Raw genomic sequence first — 19,275 nt, forward strand, 5'->3', positions numbered from 1 at the left:
CTCAGTATTAGAATATTTGTTACAATGTTTATATCTGGTTATCAGTTTAAAAAATACAGTTCTGCATCAACTGGAGCAACCCCATTCCCACTCCGAAAAGTGGATGTGGACAGATAAGACTTTAGCCTATCTGCTACATATATCCTGTGTTTGATCTGTGTAGGGTGACTGGATTTTTGCCTGGCAACAGGGTAATAAACATATATTGGGACCCTGTGTATGCAGGGTCTGTTTCCTCTGTTCTTGTGAATTCCTCACTACACTGCTGTATACTCTGTGTGGACTGAATTCCTTCTTGTAAGAAGAAAACTCTCAAAAGAAAACTCTTGCAGTTGGGCTCTTTTATTTAATGCACAAAATATCCCCAACTTTGAGTTTGACCTAACGATCCTGTTCGTCACTGAACCTGTTCTTTTGACGAATTTGGCACACACTGGTAGACACTCACCTCTGAATCTGGATTCCCAAACCTCTGAAGCGAAGGGCAATGCAGTAACTCACCTGCCTGCCCACTCTCCACTGCTGTTCCTCTCAGCAACTTGGAAACCTGCATGTTCTCAGGTAACCCCTCCAAAGCCTCTTTCTTACCAGCCCAACTCAAAGAGGCCGTTGTATTTATCTTCACCTGGCTCACTCGCCGTTCACCATTTTCTGCCATTCAGTGAACCTTTTTCAACCATGCCTGGTGAGCTGAATCTGAATCCAGAGTTCTACCTTTGCCTAAACATGACAAGAAAGACAGAGAACCCTGATTTCACAATCCAAGGTGGCGGTGGTGCCACCACCTTGGATTGTGGCGGTGGTGCACAATCCAGTGTTTTGGATCCTGATGTCACCACACAGTATGTAAGTGTAACTGTCATCCGAACCGTGATACAATACAGAAAGGGTTTTTCTTATATAGCGCCACTTCACAGCAGAAAGGTGTCACACTGACACTATTTTAATAGGAACACTAAACTGGACCCTGTACTGGAGTTCCAGTGTAACAATAAGGTGAAGAACTAAGCAGCCAATCACACAAAGCAATCATCACATACTCAAGACTTCCCTGTGGGTTAGTCTGAAGAATACTCAGACTCTTGAGAAACCTTTTTATAACTGGTTTCTTTCACTGTGGTTTAAACTGGACTCAAGGAAAAAACTCAAGCAGTTTTAAAGTGTTTATTGAAAAAGGTGGTTCTGGTTAGAGACTTGTTTCTGAACTGAGTAAAATCTCACCCCTAGTGCCCCCATGGAGAAAATTAGCTGTGGATCAGGTAAGTGGACTATTATTGCAGCTTTTGATTGCAACAGTATTCCTTGCAGGTTGACAGCAAGGAATCCTTCCCTTTGCAGGTGATCAAGGTGAAAATGGAATGGAAGAAGGGCCTGAATGAGCTCACATTCCATAGGAGTGTTTGATTTGCATCTTTAAGCCAACAAATACCCACCAATTGCTTTCACCATAAGGAAAATGTTGGCCAAGGCAGGAAGGCTCCACCCAAGGGTGGATCAGAGACTCAGTGCCAGCCCAGCACTCCACCTCAGTCTAAGAGCAAAGAGGTTGACAAGAGAACGAAAGAACAGAAACCTGAGTCACCCAAGCCGAACCATGAACAGGACACAGAATATTGAAATCTGCTTGTTACTGACAGAAGGCTCAAAGTTATCTGATAAACCCCCAGATTTATGTGTTTAGTACAGGCTTCCTCAATGATATCTCCAGTTAACTGTGCTCGAATCACGTATGGAGTTTTTATGCTGGTGTTTGACATCACATCATGTGGCGCACACCACAGTCTTTGTGGAGCTACAGCCAGTGGTGGACCCCTTAATGTTTTTTACCCTGGCACGTTTTACCCTGATTATTTGACTTACGGGGAAAGTTACGATCAGTGAGCTGTGAATTGGTGTAACAGGATTTAGCTGATGGTTAGTGGCACTTTAAAGACTACTGGAATATAAGTAAAGATCAAAAAGATTATGAATTACTTGTCACAGTGATACAACATTATGACAGTGCACCCGTTTCATCTTGTTCTCATATTCATCCTTTTTATACTCTGCCTATATTGTGCATGCTGTTTAATGTGTACATTAAATGTGCATTATGGGTACAACACACAGTGGTGGATTTCTCCATATTATAGTTAACACATCCCGCTGAAGGAAACCTGCAGTGTAGGATGTTTAAACAGGACAAAACAAGAAACTTTTGGCTACTGTGCTGCTGCTTTATGTATCACATCTCGCCCACAGTGGTGCTGTACTGCCTCTCAGCCTGACATCTGAACTCCCCGAGGGGAAAAGAGTAGCTAAATGATACTCTGAAGCTTCAATATAGATGATTTTAGAAATGTTAGCTTGTGATTTTAAAGTCCTTTAAAATCCTAAACTGTCCAGAAATATGTGGATGTGTGGGAAAAATAATCAGAAGCTCTTTTCAGCTCATTTTAATTGGTTCTTTATTAATGCACAATCTTCAAGATTTCATTTGGCATCTCCCTGGTCTGAATCTGAAGCAACATTTTATTGCTGTTGCATCACCTTTTCCCAACTTAAATAAAGGTTACAAAAACCTGACATTTTCCACCCACTTGACGCCTCCATAGCTGGCATGTGGTGACTCTAAGAAATGCCAAGACAAGCGGCGTCGGTGTGTGAGCTCTTTGACACGAGATGCAAGCTCACACTGCAGTTGTGCGTGACAGCATTTTGAATAGCACCTCAAGTTGTGACAGTGCAGGAACATGACAGCCCATACGTCTGCTGCTCTTAACTCTCTGCGGGCAAAACGTGAAGGAAAAAACTCGACTGAAAAGCAGAAAAACTGGGCATAAATCCTCAAACAGCAAGAGGGATGATCTCAGCGTCTCTGCAACACGGAGTCTCTGAATGCTGAGCGGATTCAGGGCACAAGAGAGAATTGGGTTTGTGTTCTGGCCGTCCATCAGCACAGGGAGACGAGACAGAGCTGTGGTGACAGTGTCAGGATGTGTGGATGTGACTGCAGGTCAAGAGAGGCACAAGACTCATCTGACACTACAACATAACTCCAGTGAAATAGATTTATATCAGGGCCTTGCCAGCATGAAGGTTTTGTCTTGCTATTTTATTAGGAACTCTGTGAGAATATAGGAATTTATGTTTTTATGCTATCTAGTTTAGGTTTATCATACAGGATTTGATTTAAGCATACAGAGTTTTGTTTAGGTTATTTTTATTATTTATTTCTTTGCATATAATGAAATGGACTAATACTTATTCTCTATTTAAGAAGCACAAAGCACTTTCTTATCACAAGCCTCAGTCATCTATACAAGTGCTTTTAGTGGCTCAGGGTTCAGTATCCTGAGGTCTCTTCCTGTTACAAAGGAGTTTTTCCTTTCCACTGTTGCCAACACTCTTGCTCATAGGGGGTCATATACAGGGAGTGCAGAATTATTAGGCAAATGAGTATTTTGTCCACATCATCCTCTTCATGCATGTTGTCTTACTCCAAGCTGTATAGGCTCGAAAGCCTACTACCAATTAAGCATATTAGGTGATGTGCATCTCTGTAATGAGAAGGGGTGTGGTCTAAGGACATCAACACCCTATATCAGGTGTGCATAATTATTAGGCAACGTCCTTTCCTTTGGCAAAATGGGTCAAAAGAAGGACTTGACAGGCTCAGAAAAGTCAAAAATAGTGAGATATCTTGCAGAGGGATGCAGCAGTCTCAAAATTGCAAAGCTTCTGAAGCGTGATCATCGAACAATCAAGCGTTTCATTCAAAATAGTCAACAGGGTCGCAAGAAGCGTGTGGAAAAACCAAGGCGCAAAATAACTGCCCATAAACTGAGAAAAGTCAAGCGTGCAGCTGCCAAGATGCCACTTGCCACCAGTTTGGCCATATTTCAGAGCTGCAACATCACTGGAGTGCCCAAAAGCACAAGGTGTGCAATACTCAGAGACATGGCCAAGGTAAGAAAGGCTGAAAGACGACCACCACTGAACAAGACACACAAGCTGAAACGTCAAGACTGGGCCAAGAAATATCTCAAGACTGATTTTTCTAAGGTTTTATGGACTGATGAAATGAGAGTGAGTCTTGATGGGCCAGATGGATGGGCCCGTGGCTGGATTGGTAAAGGGCAGAGAACTCCAGTCCAACTCAGACGCCAGCAAGGTGGAGGTGGAGTACTGGTTTGGGCTGGTATCATCAAAGATGAGCTTGTGGGGCCTTTTCGGGTCGAGGATGGAGTCAAGCTCAACTCCCAGTCCTACTGCCAGTTCCTGGAAGACACCTTCTTCAAGCAGTGGTACAGGAAGAAGTCTGCATCCTTCAAGAAAAACATGATTTTCATGCAGGACAATGCTCCATCACACGCGTCCAAGTACTCCACAGCGTGGCTGGCAAGAAAGAGTATAAAAGAAGAAAAACTAATGACATGGCCACCTTGTTCACCTGATCTGAACCCCATTGAGAACCTGTGGTCCATCATCAAATGTGAGATTTACAAGGAGGGAAAACAGTACACCTCTCTGAACAGTGTCTGGGAGGCTGTGGTTGCTGCTGCACGCAATGTTGATGGTGAACAGATCAAAACACTGACAGAATCCATGGATGGCAGGCTTTTGAGTGTCCTTGCAAAGAAAGGTGGCTATATTGGTCGCTGATTTGTTTTTGTTTTGTTTTTGAATGTCAGAAATGTATATTTGTGAATGGGGAGATGTTATATTGGTGTCACTGGTAAAAATAAATAATTGAAATGGGTATATATTTGTTTTTTGTTAAGTTGCCTAATAATTATGCACAGTAATAGTCACCTGCACACACAGATATCCCTCTAAAATAGCTAAAACTAAAAACTACTTCCAAAAACATTCAGCTTTGATATTAATGAGTTTTTTGGGTTCATTGAGAACATGGTTGTTGTTCAATAATAAAATTATTCCTCAAAAATACAACTTGCCTAATAATTCTGCACTCCCTATAATTGTTGGAGTCCTCTCTGGGGGTTTTTTTTGTTTTGTTTTTTTTTTACTATTGTAGGGTCTTTACAATATAAAATGTCTTAAGGCAACTGTTATTGTGATTTGGAGCCATATAAATAAAACAAAATTGAATTAAAGTTCAACCAGTTAATTTCTCCAGTCGACTCCCCTCAGGTAGAGGATATCTGGGTCCTCTGGGCTTCTGAACCCAATAGTTAAACCTGAGAGCATTTCAGTTTGAGGTCAAGTAGGTCTTTGAAAGCATCCATGTGTGAAGAACTGGGAGGGAAAGTTCTGGATGGTATCAGTCCAGGCAAACAGAAGCTAATCACATCTGAGAGTGAAGAGGATAAATCCTCATAATTGTTATCGTCCAGTGAAGGTTGTTCAGCTGAAACCAGGTGATAGTGGCTGAGTGTGACAAACTGTGCAGCTCAGTTCTGGGTTCAATGGTGCTGTAGATGGGAGCAGCCACTACTCCTTTGGGATTGTTGTCATAGTAATAGGGGGCGGGCAGCATCCTGCTTGCACCATTAGATCTGGGCGTGGCTCCATCTGAAGAGGTGGGACCTAGCATGTGTTGAGCACAGTGTGCTGTGAAGCAGCTGTTTTGACTTCTCTGGTTTCTTCAGCTCTACCTCCTAAACTCCGGGACGATGTTCATCATGCTGAACTCCAACATGATCTGCTTGGTAAGCAGAAATTCATGGATGTAGTCAGTTGTTTCTGGCTCTGTTCAGCAGATCCAGGACTCCAGCAGTCTTATAGGGGATGTTGCAATCTGCTGGCCTGCTTGTTTGTAACAGTCAGTGTTTTCGCCACCATATTGTCATTGGGATGTGTCTGGGATGAGCTGCGACCGAGGCACACTCTTCATTTTTGCTCTAACTCTCTGCAGGCCACGGCTATCACCTTGGCATTGTACAGTCAGATCATCCTCCATAAATCAGTCACCGTGGAGCTGTTGGGCCGCTGACAGATGATGTACTTGCGGTCTTCTGTCGCCCCCTTGATGAGGCTGGCATTGATGTAATCAGAATCAGAGTCTGTGATCAGCAGAGGCAGCTCCACCTGAGACTGTGGACGGATGTCCTTGTACCTGTTTTTTAATATGTTTTCCAAGAGTCAGAGACATCTCTCAAGATTGATTCAAGAGATCTTCTTCCACTTTCTACAAAAAAATCTTTGCAAAAACACTAAATGAGGAGAAAAGGAAAATTAGTTATCTGCAGATATTTTCTGGCACCTGCAAATGAGTTTCACAGTTGTTAACTGGCGATACTTAAAGTACTAAAAAAATCATTTTTCTCACAAGGAGGCTATTGTCATTATTTTGCTTCATGTAAAATCAGAAATTGTGGCATTAACTGGCAGAGTGGCTTTTGTAACTTTAAAGAAAATAATCCCAATCCTCTTAAGTGGCCTTGTTGCCTTGGGGCTAAATAACTGCTCAGCGCTCCCGTGGTCGAGACTGGAAATCACACACTAATGGCAGCTGGCTTCCTCCCCAGATTGAAGTGACAGCAGTGATAACTGTAACTCACTCAGTCTTCCCTGTGCTCTCATTCATCATTCTGCACCATGTTCTTCTAAAGGTTGCACATCTATCCGTCTCAATGGGGCTGCAGCTGTCGTTCAAGACGATGAGCTGAGGTCTTTGTCACCAGGGTGAGAACCTAACCTTCACATCCACCGGCTGCAGCATCGTGTCTTAGTTTTAGTTTACTGATCCCATTCTGATATATTTATAAAGTAAAACATGTCAGAAATTGTATATGACAGGTCGGGCGTCTTCTCGGCCTTCTGTGGAAATGTGGATAACCAAGCAAACTTAATTTCTGCCAAGTTTATTTCCTCCTTTAAAAGTAAGAATGTGACCTCATTTTTAGATTGAAAGGGCTTATTAGAGTGGCTCAGAAATTTTTTTTTTACAATTATCATCTTAGATTTGATGTTTAGATTTAATAGAGCAGTTCTATGCATTCATGTAATTATTGTTCAATCAAATCACCACGTTTTCAAAATAAAAGTCTAATTACATTTATGGCATTAGGGCTGCTGCTAGTTGGTAAGAGTGAAAAAGAGCTACTAAGTGTATTTAGTGTATTTGTAGCGGGGAAAGAAAGCCAGCACAAATGGCAACTCTGTACCTTTATAGACTTATCAATATCACAACTTTAGCATTAAGACACAGGAGAATCTGCTGGGTTATAACCAATCATTTCATTAATTTGTACCTAGAGGTCTGAGGGATCTTGCACGATAATTATGCTATTTTCGGGTAGTAATTTTGTACCTGTTGATTTCTAATCAGGAACATAACCTGCCGTGAAGCTGTATAGCTTCACTGCATAAGGTTATCATGGCGATATAACCTGGTAAGAAGTGAACCACCTTTGTAGTACAGAAAGCCCTTGATTAACCCTGAAGTTACCTGGATAAGATGATATAAAAGCTTCAAGCTTCATGGTGTGGATATCAGAGCCAAAGAAAGAGAGCCAAGGGAAATACCTTTAAAGCAAACAAAAACATTCATCCATTTTCTTCCACTTATCCCCTTTCTGGGTTGCGGAAGTTTGAAGCCTATCACAGCATCATGGAAGGAGAGGTTGGGTACACCATTGAAAGGTCAACACTCTGATACAGGGCCAACACAGAAAGACAGACAACTATTCATGCTCACATTCACAACTACAACCAATTTACAGCCACCAGTCAATCTAACATGTTTTTCTTTAGACTGTGGAAGGAAGATAGAGAACTCGGAGAAAACACAGGGGAGAACACGCAAACTCCACAGAGTAGATCTGAACCCAGGCTACGATTCAAAGTTTAAAATTTTATAGTATATTTAAAAGTTACATGGGAAGAATTTACATCATAATTAGACGTTCTATGGTTGGATCAAAAAAAAATAAATGAAATGGTAGCAAGCTAAAAGACCATGATTGTACAATAATACATAATCTATCTTGACAATTAAATGCACTTTAGTTGTGGTATTCAAGTTTCTTTTTCATGCCCTTTTCTTAATGATCTAGCTGTTGCAGCAGAAATTGTCAGTTTTATGTCGTGTGCAACAATAAAGATGTCAAGTAAAAACCACCACTATAGCCAGAGCACATGCAGGGTCATTTAGCTTATCTATATCTACATATACTCTAACTCCAGAATGAATGGGGTATTATAATAATAATGGATTGGATTTATATAGCACTGCTTTTCAAGGCACCCAAAGCACTTTACAATGCCACTATTCACTCACTCTCACACTGGTGAAGGCAAGCTACAGTTGTCCAACACCAGTAGGGTAAAGTGTCTTGCCCAAGGACACAACGACCAGGACAGAGAGCCCGGGGATCGAACCGGCAACCTTTCGGTTACAGATGCGCTTCCCAACCCCCTGAGTCACAGTCGCCCTGCATAGCTGCAGCTCTAAACAATAAAGATCCTGGGGTAATATTGTTTCTTCTTGCAGTTTTCATTATTTTATATCATTTTATATCATAATTGTATATTTTTATGATGGGTAGAGACAAAAGATATAGTTCCTTTAGTAAAACACCTTTCATAAGTGTTAGGGGTATCACAGCACTTTGAGTCACTTTAGAACATTCACCATTTTCATTTCACACATCAAACCAGCAGAATTTTCAACTTCTGCAACCTACTATTTCTTATGCAGATGGGAGTTTGTGCTTTAGTTTAATTTCATTCCCATCATCTGTCATACTTACTGTTTGGAAATGGCTGCCCTCAAGGGAGTATGTCCTGTTGTAAAACCTTAACAGATCAATCACCATGCAGGGAAAAAAAGAAAATTAGCATTCTTACATTTCTATTCTGACTTGTGATCAATACTATGTTTGCAAAAACTATATCCAAAGTTGGGCTTTTCTTTGTAAAAACAGGTGTAAATGATTATTTTAGCTGTCTAGCTTCTGTCATACAAGTGCCTTTTGGGTGCTTTACAACTAATGTCCATACAATGGCGTTAATAGGAAGAGAACAGGCTCTCCATACAAGAGCTCTGCCAGCTCTCATAAACGCTGATTAAAGTTTTGACCATTTTGACCCTCTGCTCTTCATATCTTTATTTCAAATTAAGAGCTCACTGTTATTCAAGATGATTTTATCTAAAATTGACAAATCAATCTACTAAATGTGCTTCACGAGCCAAACAACCTAAATGTGACCAAGCAGGATAATTGGAGGTAAAAATGGAAAATTGAATTACAAAAGCAGATAAAATCAATTTTTTAAAAGCTGCTTGTACGGCGAACAAGCATCACAGTCTCTACAGTTTGACCTGGAGCTTCATAAAATGCAAGTAAATTGATGATTTACTTGCATTTTAGTTTGATTTCACGGTCAGACTAGCAGGGTTCTGATTGCTTATGACAGAGATTAAAGGCCATCGTGTTGAAGAGACTTGTAGCTTCTCTCTAAATGATAAAAGGCTTCTATGTTTGCTGTCCTAAACACTCTGGCCTGATCAATGTTTACCGTGTTTAAGCTTCACAGAAGATTAGATTACGATGAGAAATGGAGCCTCGTGACTTAACTGTTTAGAGCAGCTGAGATGTTTTGAGTGGCTAATGAAGACGTTTGCTTTTTATCTGAGTGCTTGGTGATTCCTTATTCATTCATATGCTTGGATATGAACTGGTGGGTCAGCCTTTATCATAACACGGCTGTGTTAGCTCGGTGTGGATTCAAACCTAGGCCTCTGCGATGCCTGTAATGCTCTGAAATACCATTTCTCCTAATTTCTTTTTGCAAACATAGATGCCTCCTAATATCACAACTTAAAATTTAGGAATAAAACAGCATCGATTTGAACCTTTTTTGTTGAAGAACATCTATCTATATCTATTTGGTCCCCTAAAAGGTATACATAGTTATTTGATTTCCAGTATGAATCCTTGGTGGGGTACATTTGTGTGCATTGTACCTATAGGGATAAAAATTTACCTTTTTTGTCTAAGAGCATGCAAACCTACAGCAAGTGTGCATAAATGGCTCAAAACGTGAGTGAGGGAGCCCTGGGGCTCTTTCTGTTTTTAGAGCAGGACAGCCCGGAGTCTCAACAGAGTTCCTGGGAAATGTGAGAGGATGGATGCCAGAGTAAGACTCTGATGTCCGGTGTCTCCAGGAAAATCCTGCAGCTCACATAGAGTGATACACGTAATATTTCCAGGATATCCATTTTACTGGGGATTAATTAGCAATATGCTTCCTTTTCAGGTGCACATGACACACTAGCCTAGAGTTTTTTTTTCTGTTTAGCTTCATTTGACATATTTCAGTGTGTATATTACGTTCAATTAAATAACACAGAACAAAAAAGAAAAAAAATCTGATGTGATAATGAGATGGATTTCCCTCAGTGATTGAAATGATTCTTTTGGCATTATCAAAGCATCACAATCACAGTAGTAAGTGTGCTCCTCTGTGGATTTCTAACTAAAGAGAGATATTCATGTTTAATTCATCTGTAGCTTAGTTAATTTGGCACAAGTGACTTAATTTTTTTCTCCTGTACATGGTTGGCTCCCCTCAGTGAGCTTGACAGTTGCTCGGAGACAAAGACCTTACCAGCAGAAACTCAGCGGCTCTGTAGTTTGAACATGAAAGTGTACTCGTAAGCCTTTGGAAAACGGCCCGAGGCATCTCGACTCCTCATATCTCACTGGGCATACATACATAAGTCACCAGCATTCATTAAGAAGGCTGTTGCCCGTCAGCCCGCTGGTCCTGTGATTCAAAGCAGCAACACCCACAATCTGACCTCCTGCTGTTTATAAAAGAGAGCATGAATATTTCAACAAGTGTCTAAGTCATGTATTGTAAGTTCATTCTTTTCACTGAAAGTGATTCTCAAGACTAAGATCATCTCCTCTATGCGATGACATGAGGTAACCTTTTTTTTCCCAGTTTGACTACTTCAGCACAAATGCAGCTCTGATATATGCATTCACATGGTGAAAAACAAGGAATGTTTTGAAAGTGACATGTGATCAGAGAGTGACTAAGCTACCCCTTGCCTGAGGGGTTGTACCAACCACATCCAACAGTGGTAGCATTGCACATTTCTGTGTTGCATCTTCAATTTAATTCAATTTAACCTCTCTGAAACACCAGAACAAGCATAAATGTGGGCAACAACGTTGGCCACTTACATGGGTTACGTCACTGGCTCTACAAAGATTCTAAAGTCTAAATCAGGCCTTGATTTGAAAGAGGTTCACAAAAATCAGTGATCAGCCTGTGTCATTACAATAATCTTCATTTGCGAGTATGAGGGCTAACAAGGTGTGCACCTCCTAGGTAACCAAATATAGTGCAATAAAGTCAACAAGGTCAGTGATGAAGGTTTATCGGGGCACTGGAGTAAATTAGAAGCTTACTTACATCTTTCCCCCTCATTGATTAATTCTTTAAGGATCTCCAGTTTGTTTTGTTTTTAACAATTGTTAACAATTTGTTTTGTTTCAATTACTTTTTACTCTGGGTTTCACTTACTGCTTAATTTGCCTTAGAGACTAAAGGGTTTTGTAAAATATTCAGGTTACAATACTTGAGCCCCTACATAAAACACTTTAGCTGCACATTGAAAGGTGATTAGGTGCATAACTACAATCAATGCCTGTTATGAGGGTATAACAAGGTTTAATTATTGCAAAAGACACCATCTGTGTATCTGTGGCCTCCAGTGCACGAACATGCTGGGTTCCTGTCGAGTCATTTCCTATTTTACTTTATTATTGTTGGCATCTTGTCAGTTTTACTTCCTTGTCTGGAAGTAAAACCGACAACATGTCTAGTCAGGAATCAAACCCAGGACTTTGTTACTGCAAGGTGACAGTGTCAAGCACTACACCACTCTAGTTCAGGCTCATCTGTGTCATCCTCCACACCTCTTTCAAATTAATCATTAGTCTCCGTAGTGTATATACTGTAAACCTCCTGCGCTTAACAGATTGTCTCACCTCCTCTCCAAAGGGGGGTTTGATGTTAAGAGGCATCTGTGCAAGAACATTAGAAGAAATGTACAGAGCAGAGACCATAAATGACAGTTTATATCACTGAAATTCAGACACTTATGACAACAAGAACCAGGTGAAACAACAATAAGCAAGCTTAAGTCAGAAAGGACAACACAACAACAGGCATGACAGCAGTTCTTCCAAGAGGAAAGTCTTTGAGTGTGCTGGTCAGTGCAGGTTATACAGCCTTAACTAAGTGCAACCACAAGGCAGAAGGCATTGCTGAAAACACCAGCCAACAGCTCAGCGGCTCAGCATGCTTCTCCTGGCTTTGGATCACCTGTATACATGGAGAGCCCAAAGTGTGTGGTACAACCAGTCTGCAGGACACTTCTGGCTGCGCTTTTGTTGGTCCATGAGCCAGCTGCTGAGAAGATAAGTTAATATAAGTAAAGTGAAATAAAATGTTGAAAACAATGATGCCACTGTAAGGGTGGCTGTAGCTCAGGTGGTGGGGCTCGCCCGCTTATCACGCCATTAGTATTTGACCCACAGTCAAGCTATCTTCTGTTGGGTTTTTTGAAGACTGCACAGAAGCTCATCCAGAGTCAAATACGTATGCAAACAGACACAGTTATGGCAGCTTAAAACAAGCGGAGACCTCAAAAAAACGAAGGGATGCCATATTGCCACAGTTCAGAATTTTGTTTTCCTCTGGGATGTCCAGAAATAAATAGCCTTTACATTTGTACTTGTATGAAAACAGGATTAAAACCAACTTGGACTGTCCAGAAATTCCTGAAATATGACAATTTCTGTATTCAATGGATATCTGTCTGATCATATCCTGTACAGCAATTAACTCACAAATGTGCCCCGACTTCAACAAAACACAAAGAGAGAGAAAGCCTGACTGGATAAACACATAAATAGCTTTTTGTCATTTTAATGTCATGTCACAGCAACAAAGCATTTCAAACATGCTGGACTGAAAATTTTTATACAAGAAAGCCAAAGCTGCAAGAAGAGGAAAATGGCTAAATCAGATTGATTGATGTATATTGTTATATAACTGTATACAGAATTTTCTCTTCATTATTATTACATTTTAAAGTCACGAAAACTTTTTTTATTGGGCTTTGAGAAAATCAGAGACAATATATTGTACTAAAAGTACAAAAAGAAATCATGAAAGTAACACACACACCCCACGTACTAAAGTGAACCAAACAATCACAGCCTCTCCAAAGAACAGCTGTGAACTCATGAACCTTTCCAAAGTCATTCCAACTAATTTCTCACCGTGAAATCGCAGAATTGCAGCAGATCAGGGTTGTTTGGGGGGTTTTGATATTATGAAACAGATTCTCGCATGTCAGGTGAATTTCAAGGCCTGACTTCACCTCGCCTAATCAGAATCCTGGCTTTTGTTCAGAGAGGATCACATTCACTTATCAGCTCCTCTAATGTGACCACCAGAGACCAGCCATGGGCAGATCACCCAGAGACAGCGTGTGATTACACCATCAATGAGCTATTCAACAGCCATTATTTTATTGTCATAAGGAATGAGAGGACGTGGTTCCGGGGAGAATTCAAAAGAGCGTGAGGCTGTCCTCAAGAAGAGACCTGCTGCAGGGAGGAAACTGATGACTGAGGAAGCACCACACCACTTTTGTCTGTAACAAGGGCTGTTTACCTGCTCCGGGAAGAGACAGGATACTTAATATATAGTCACACACACAGAGAGATGCTCACAGAGAGAGAGACGAGGGGAAACTACCCACACACTAATACAGCAGCCTCTAATGGACAAATGGATGCACCAAAGCACTGGAAAAACACTCCCATTAAGAGTGTCTGAAGATGGATTGATGCTCTCTGACATCTCTTTCCCCAGCAGCGTGGCACAGAAGTCTTCCCAAGAGCAAACATTACATACAAGATTAAAAAATTCAGGAGATTGATGGTGAAGGAGCTTCCCCGCCAGGAAGATATCTGAAAAGCCATTTCAAGCAAATACAGAACACTATTAAGTCTTGGTCTGAGGAAATATTTAAAAGATTGAAAAGATTTTGATGATAATACATGTTTGCCTTTGCAGAACAAACATGCAATGCTTAGAACAATGAAAAAACCAAGAGCTCTATCTCAGACTCTGTAGAGTCTTCGTGATTATGTTAAAGGTTAAAGTTCATGACTGTACACCTTTAAAAAAAAAGACTGAACATGTATGGCTTGTTGAGAGCTGCTTCTCTCTTTGTACATGGCAGCACAGCTTACTGGAGGTAGGGAAGTTGAATCTGAACAAACAACAATGTCCTTTGGACAGAGAAGCCAGATTGGAGATGTTTGACCATCATGTGTAGCGCCACATTTGGCAAAAACCAAACACAGTACATCAGCAACACCTCTTACCAACATTCAGTTCAATAAGGAGACGTCGTTTTAAAAAAACTGAACATGACACTTTGAGATAGAGAAATTAATTTAAGTATTTGGCAACTAAATCCAACAACCTATCGCGGCAAAACAGAATCCCATTAGGGATGGGCTTTGGGATAGGAACGACGCTCGTCCTGGTCACGATGAAGACTGAAGCTTGGATGGAGCTCTGAGTGACTCGAGTGAGGTGGAGATGGGGAGGAGGTCAGTTGCATGAATGAGGTTCTGAAAGGGAGAATGACGGAGATCGCTGAGATTTAAACCATGCAGACTGGAGGCTGATTGCCTCAAAGATGGCAGGGAAGAAGATGATTGGGCCAGTGTAATGATGTTAATATTGAGTGTGACAGCAGGGGAAAGTTATAGCAACGTGGTGAAAAGACAGCTCAACACTAAGGAAAGGAGGCAAATGAGTGACCTTCCTTATTGAGCTTGAGCATAACTTTAATTACAGGGTGGACAAATGATTTAGGCTTGTTTTGCAGGCACAGGACCTGGGCACCTTATGCTCTCTGAGTCGACCATGAAGTATTCTAGAGTCAAATGTCATCTGTCTGACAGCTAAAGCTTGGCCCAAAATGGGTCATTCAACAGGACAATGAGTCAATCAGCCTCCACTCTGCATGGTTTAAGCACAGCAGCAAATGTGAACAAGAACAAGAGTCAAGGTGCTAAAATGGCTGATTCAAAGTCCGAAGCTCAACCCGAATGAACCGCTGAATGAAATTTAAGACACCTGTGCATAAATGAATGCCTGCAAACCTCACTGAACTGAAATGTAAAAAAGACCAGGCCAAAAAGAACCCAAAATGCAAACTATGTATTACATACCCTGTTGAGGAAAACAAGGGGAATCTCAGAAGCACGAGAAAACACTGGAAGGGCTAGATATAGAGCTAGAACAGAAGCCACATCTCAAAATCCCAATAATAATTATTATCATAGTTTCTTTTTTTCCACAACTTCCTACCGGGATGTCCAGTGATAAAATAAAATTCAGCAAAGGGCTGTTGAAGCTGTTATTTCAATGTACAATTTTGCCAGAATGAGATTTGTGTTTTAAGAAAGTGTAGAAATTGTAAACTGCATCTAAGAATTTTCTTACCCATAATTCCATAAAGCATAACCCTCATACTGCTATTGATTTTGATCTGAGGGACCTCTTTGAGTCTCATCGACTCCTCGGTATAAATTGCACAGTGAAATGCGTTCTTTCCTCGTGAGGAGCCTTTCAACGAGACAGATATTAGACATGTATCATCAAACGTAATGGAGTGAAGCCAGTGAACTTATAGACAGGACTGATTGCGCTGGAGCAGTGAGACGGACCTCCTCTTCACAAATCCTCTCTTTTGCCTTAAACTAATTATTCTCCACTACGGGGAATGGAAGGAGGGGGTGATATGCTATCATCTTTGAATGTTCCCGCTGCAATTTGGATACACCCAGCCATTCGTAAGACATAAGATGTGATTAAAAGTGTCTCTCTGCGTGTGCGAAAGAGTGAAGGAGCTTGGGAAAAAGATTTATTACCTTGCAAGAGTCTCAAAGACAAGCAAGTAAGTTAATCAGAGTGAAATGAGATGACCTTTAATATCATAGTGAATCTGCACTGGAATTCCCCAGAGTCACTCTGATAGTGTTTGTCATGTTTTGCAGCCCAGCAGCAGAGAGTCCGCCTTCAGGAGAACGAGTTTGATAGTCGATAAAAGCAGCGAGAAGATGAGATCTCGTCCTTTCAGATAATATCTGTTAAAGCTAAAGGAGGCAATTTGTCACCCAGTGCTGCAGCCTTTGTTTATGCCTTTTTCTTTTTCCAAAGTGTCATCTAATAGACTGTTTTTTCCCCTGAAGATTATGTTTCAAACTCAGCAGGGACTGACTGACATAATGCAGTCGAGCAAAGCTGTGTTTACCAGCAACACGAACAAATTTCAATCCTTTTGAATCCTTTATTGAATCTCTTGGTGCAGCTTTCTGTATGTTGCCGGTGTTAGTGGCACAAAACAGATGAAGTGTGATATGAGTTACAGCTTCACGCATATACCCCAAAAAAATCGTTTCACAACTGCGATTTCATTCCAGTTCTTATACGTGATTAAGTAAAAAAAAAAAAAAAAAAACTGTGACAGTGAGTTCATCGTTAGCGGTCCACTTCTGCTACAGGACAGGTGTCATAAAGAACCAACATTTGAGGACTCAAAGTGTAGATGGGGATCTGTACGCAAGTTTACCAGATTTATTACAGACTCAGGCAGGTCGATCCAGAGGTATGGAGGGTAGAGAGTGGACAGGCGAATGGCAGGCAAGGTTTTCCTTCCAGAGTGAGAGCAGTTTCCAAAATCACAGATATCCAAACCTGAGTCAATGTTATCAACACACCGAGGTCAATGGATAAGGAGATGAGAGCACTAGGTAAGAGCACTGTTCCACAACCAAACATGAGTCATTTATCAGTGCTGGCAAAGAGTGGAGGAACAGACCTCCCCTTACACACAGTCTAGTTGGGAAACAGGTGATGGTGAAGCTTGCCACAAATGCCCACATGCAGGAGGCAGAGGAAGGAGACTTTTGGACCACAGCAATCAGTCATTAATAGGGGCTGCACGGTGTGCCGAATTTCAAGATGCAGACATAACAAAAGGATCTGTTCATTATTTTGGATTTTGGTTCCTTCCTTTAAAAGCAGTTTGAATCCATTTCCAGGAGAGAATTAGCTTAGAAACAGACTGTCTTACTCCATTAAATTTACCAACACTGCTAGCATTCACTTTATCAACTCAAAGCTACACAAATTACGTAAAATGGATAACATTTTTAGACTGACTAACATGGTGTAAATATTTCCTAACACATTATCCATCTGTCTACTCGTGTGCTGCATCTCAGCTGGATGCCGGGCCATTACACCGCAGAGAGAAGATTCAGCCTGGCTTATTGATATCTTTGGTTCAAAGCAGGCTGCTCGTGTATCTTTTACTAGACTAGTACAGCATTACTTCAGGTGAATTATACTTCAAATAGGAGGCATGTTTGTTTCTCTGAAATAAGTTGCTTTGCATAAATTAGCTTTACAATCCACTCTCCAGCAGTAAGCGGTGTGTTGTTTTTGTTGTTGTTTTCTGATTGGCTGGCTCCAAAAGAAGAGGTTTGAATGGTGACTGTGTGGGGCTGTTGCTACAGATATGTGAACGAAATCATCACATGAGGACATTACCTCGATATCATCATAAAGAGCCAAGAGTAGAGCCAGAGCCTGACACTGTGGCTCACAAGGATTACTTGAGATGAAACTTTGGATGTTTTTTAATATCAGCATCTACCATGGTAAGAGTACAGTAGGGCTCAAATTCATTTATCTGAATCTGACCCCGGATGCATGTTTGAACTCCACTCATAAATAATTTATACAGCCTGTGCTGTGAAAGAGCAGCTGAACCCAGAAGAGTCTAAATGTCATGGGTGTTAATGAGAGAAACACTTTTGAATAGTTTGAGAAATGTCATGCTGTGGAAGTCAGACTGAGGCCAAGGAGAGTGCATCAGGGTTTGATCACAGCTACAAGATTTGCTAAAGATGGAAAGTTCAGCGTCTGAAAGTGCATCAGTGCGTGGATAAATTTTAAAGTGGAGTCAAAGTAGGATGGATAGTTGTACATTGATTAACTATAACTTCCCACCCACTGCTTCCTTTTTCTGATTTTTCTGAAATCTGACTAAGTCTCTTACGTAATGGAGAAGTTTTGATCCAATTGATTTTGTACTACAAAACACAATTTTAATACTGTTGTCCGCAGACAAAATTATAAATTATATAAATATATTTGTAAATTCGATGTACAAGCATACTGGGTAACATCATTAATGAGTGCAATCAAAGGAAACAGACAGTGATATTCACACAAACACAGCTCATGTTTGCCTTTCAGTCTCATGTCTAAAATGATAAATTATTGTATTTTCATACGCTAAAATGTAGGATTAGGTATGTGTAATGATAGAGCATTTTGTTTGTGTGGCACATTTTTGAGGATTGTTACATCGTTTAGAAAACATGATAAAATAGCTCACACTCAATAATAAAAAGATACACAAAGTTCACTAATAATGAACATGGAGACAAAACACAGAAAAAAATCCAGAGAAACTGAATAATTTGTCATTTTAAATAAATAAATACATGTATTTATAAATCAGTCTAAAGCAGCAACATTGCAGCAGTGGATGGACATGTATTCATGATTCCAATACCTAAATGATACACTACATTCTTGCCTATAAGTGAGATTTAGTAACATGAAAATCAGCCCCACTTGCCAACACTACAACCCAACCCCACTCTCTCACAGGTTCTCCTGCTACATGGGGGACGGCAGCACATTAGTCCTTTCTGCTGAAGTTTTGTTGAGACTGATGTTCCAGCATGACATGGAAGACAAAACAGGATAATAACTACACAAACTAAACTAAATAACCAGTGTGTGTGAAGAAGCTTTAAGGTTCAAGGTTCTTTATTCATCACATGTATAGTTATACAGGACTGCACCCTCTCCACTGGAGCTCCGTTGATGATAATGGGCTTGTAGTCTCTGTGCTGACTCCTTCTGAAGTCCACCACCAGCTCCTTGGTCTTGCCAACGTTCAGCTGGAGATGGTTGTCCTGGCACCATGGATAGCTGTTCATGGGAATCGAACCCCTGACCTTCCGATCGCCTTCCTACTGAGCTATCCCTGCCCCCTAATTGTGGTTACTGTCACACAAGAGGAAGTTGAATAAAACTGTATGCATTTCTTTAAATACTACACTCTGACACACACACACACAAAAAAAAAAAACCACAGACACACACACGCACACACACAAACACAAACACACACAC

General features: G+C 40.8%; 1 pseudogene; it reads right to left on the reverse strand.

Moving 5' to 3' along the window:
- Positions 1-5,596: 5,596 nt before the first annotated feature.
- On the reverse strand, positions 5,597-6,075 carry LOC146676966 (tyrosine-protein phosphatase non-receptor type 18-like; annotated as a pseudogene).
- Positions 6,076-19,275: the final 13,200 nt, after the last annotated feature.

The sequence above is a fragment of the Rhamphochromis longiceps genome, linkage group LG2 (assembly GCF_057381845.1).
Source record: "Rhamphochromis longiceps isolate RC_006_pf linkage group LG2, R_longiceps_female_GT1.1, whole genome shotgun sequence".
NCBI lineage: Eukaryota > Metazoa > Chordata > Actinopteri > Cichliformes > Cichlidae > Rhamphochromis > Rhamphochromis longiceps.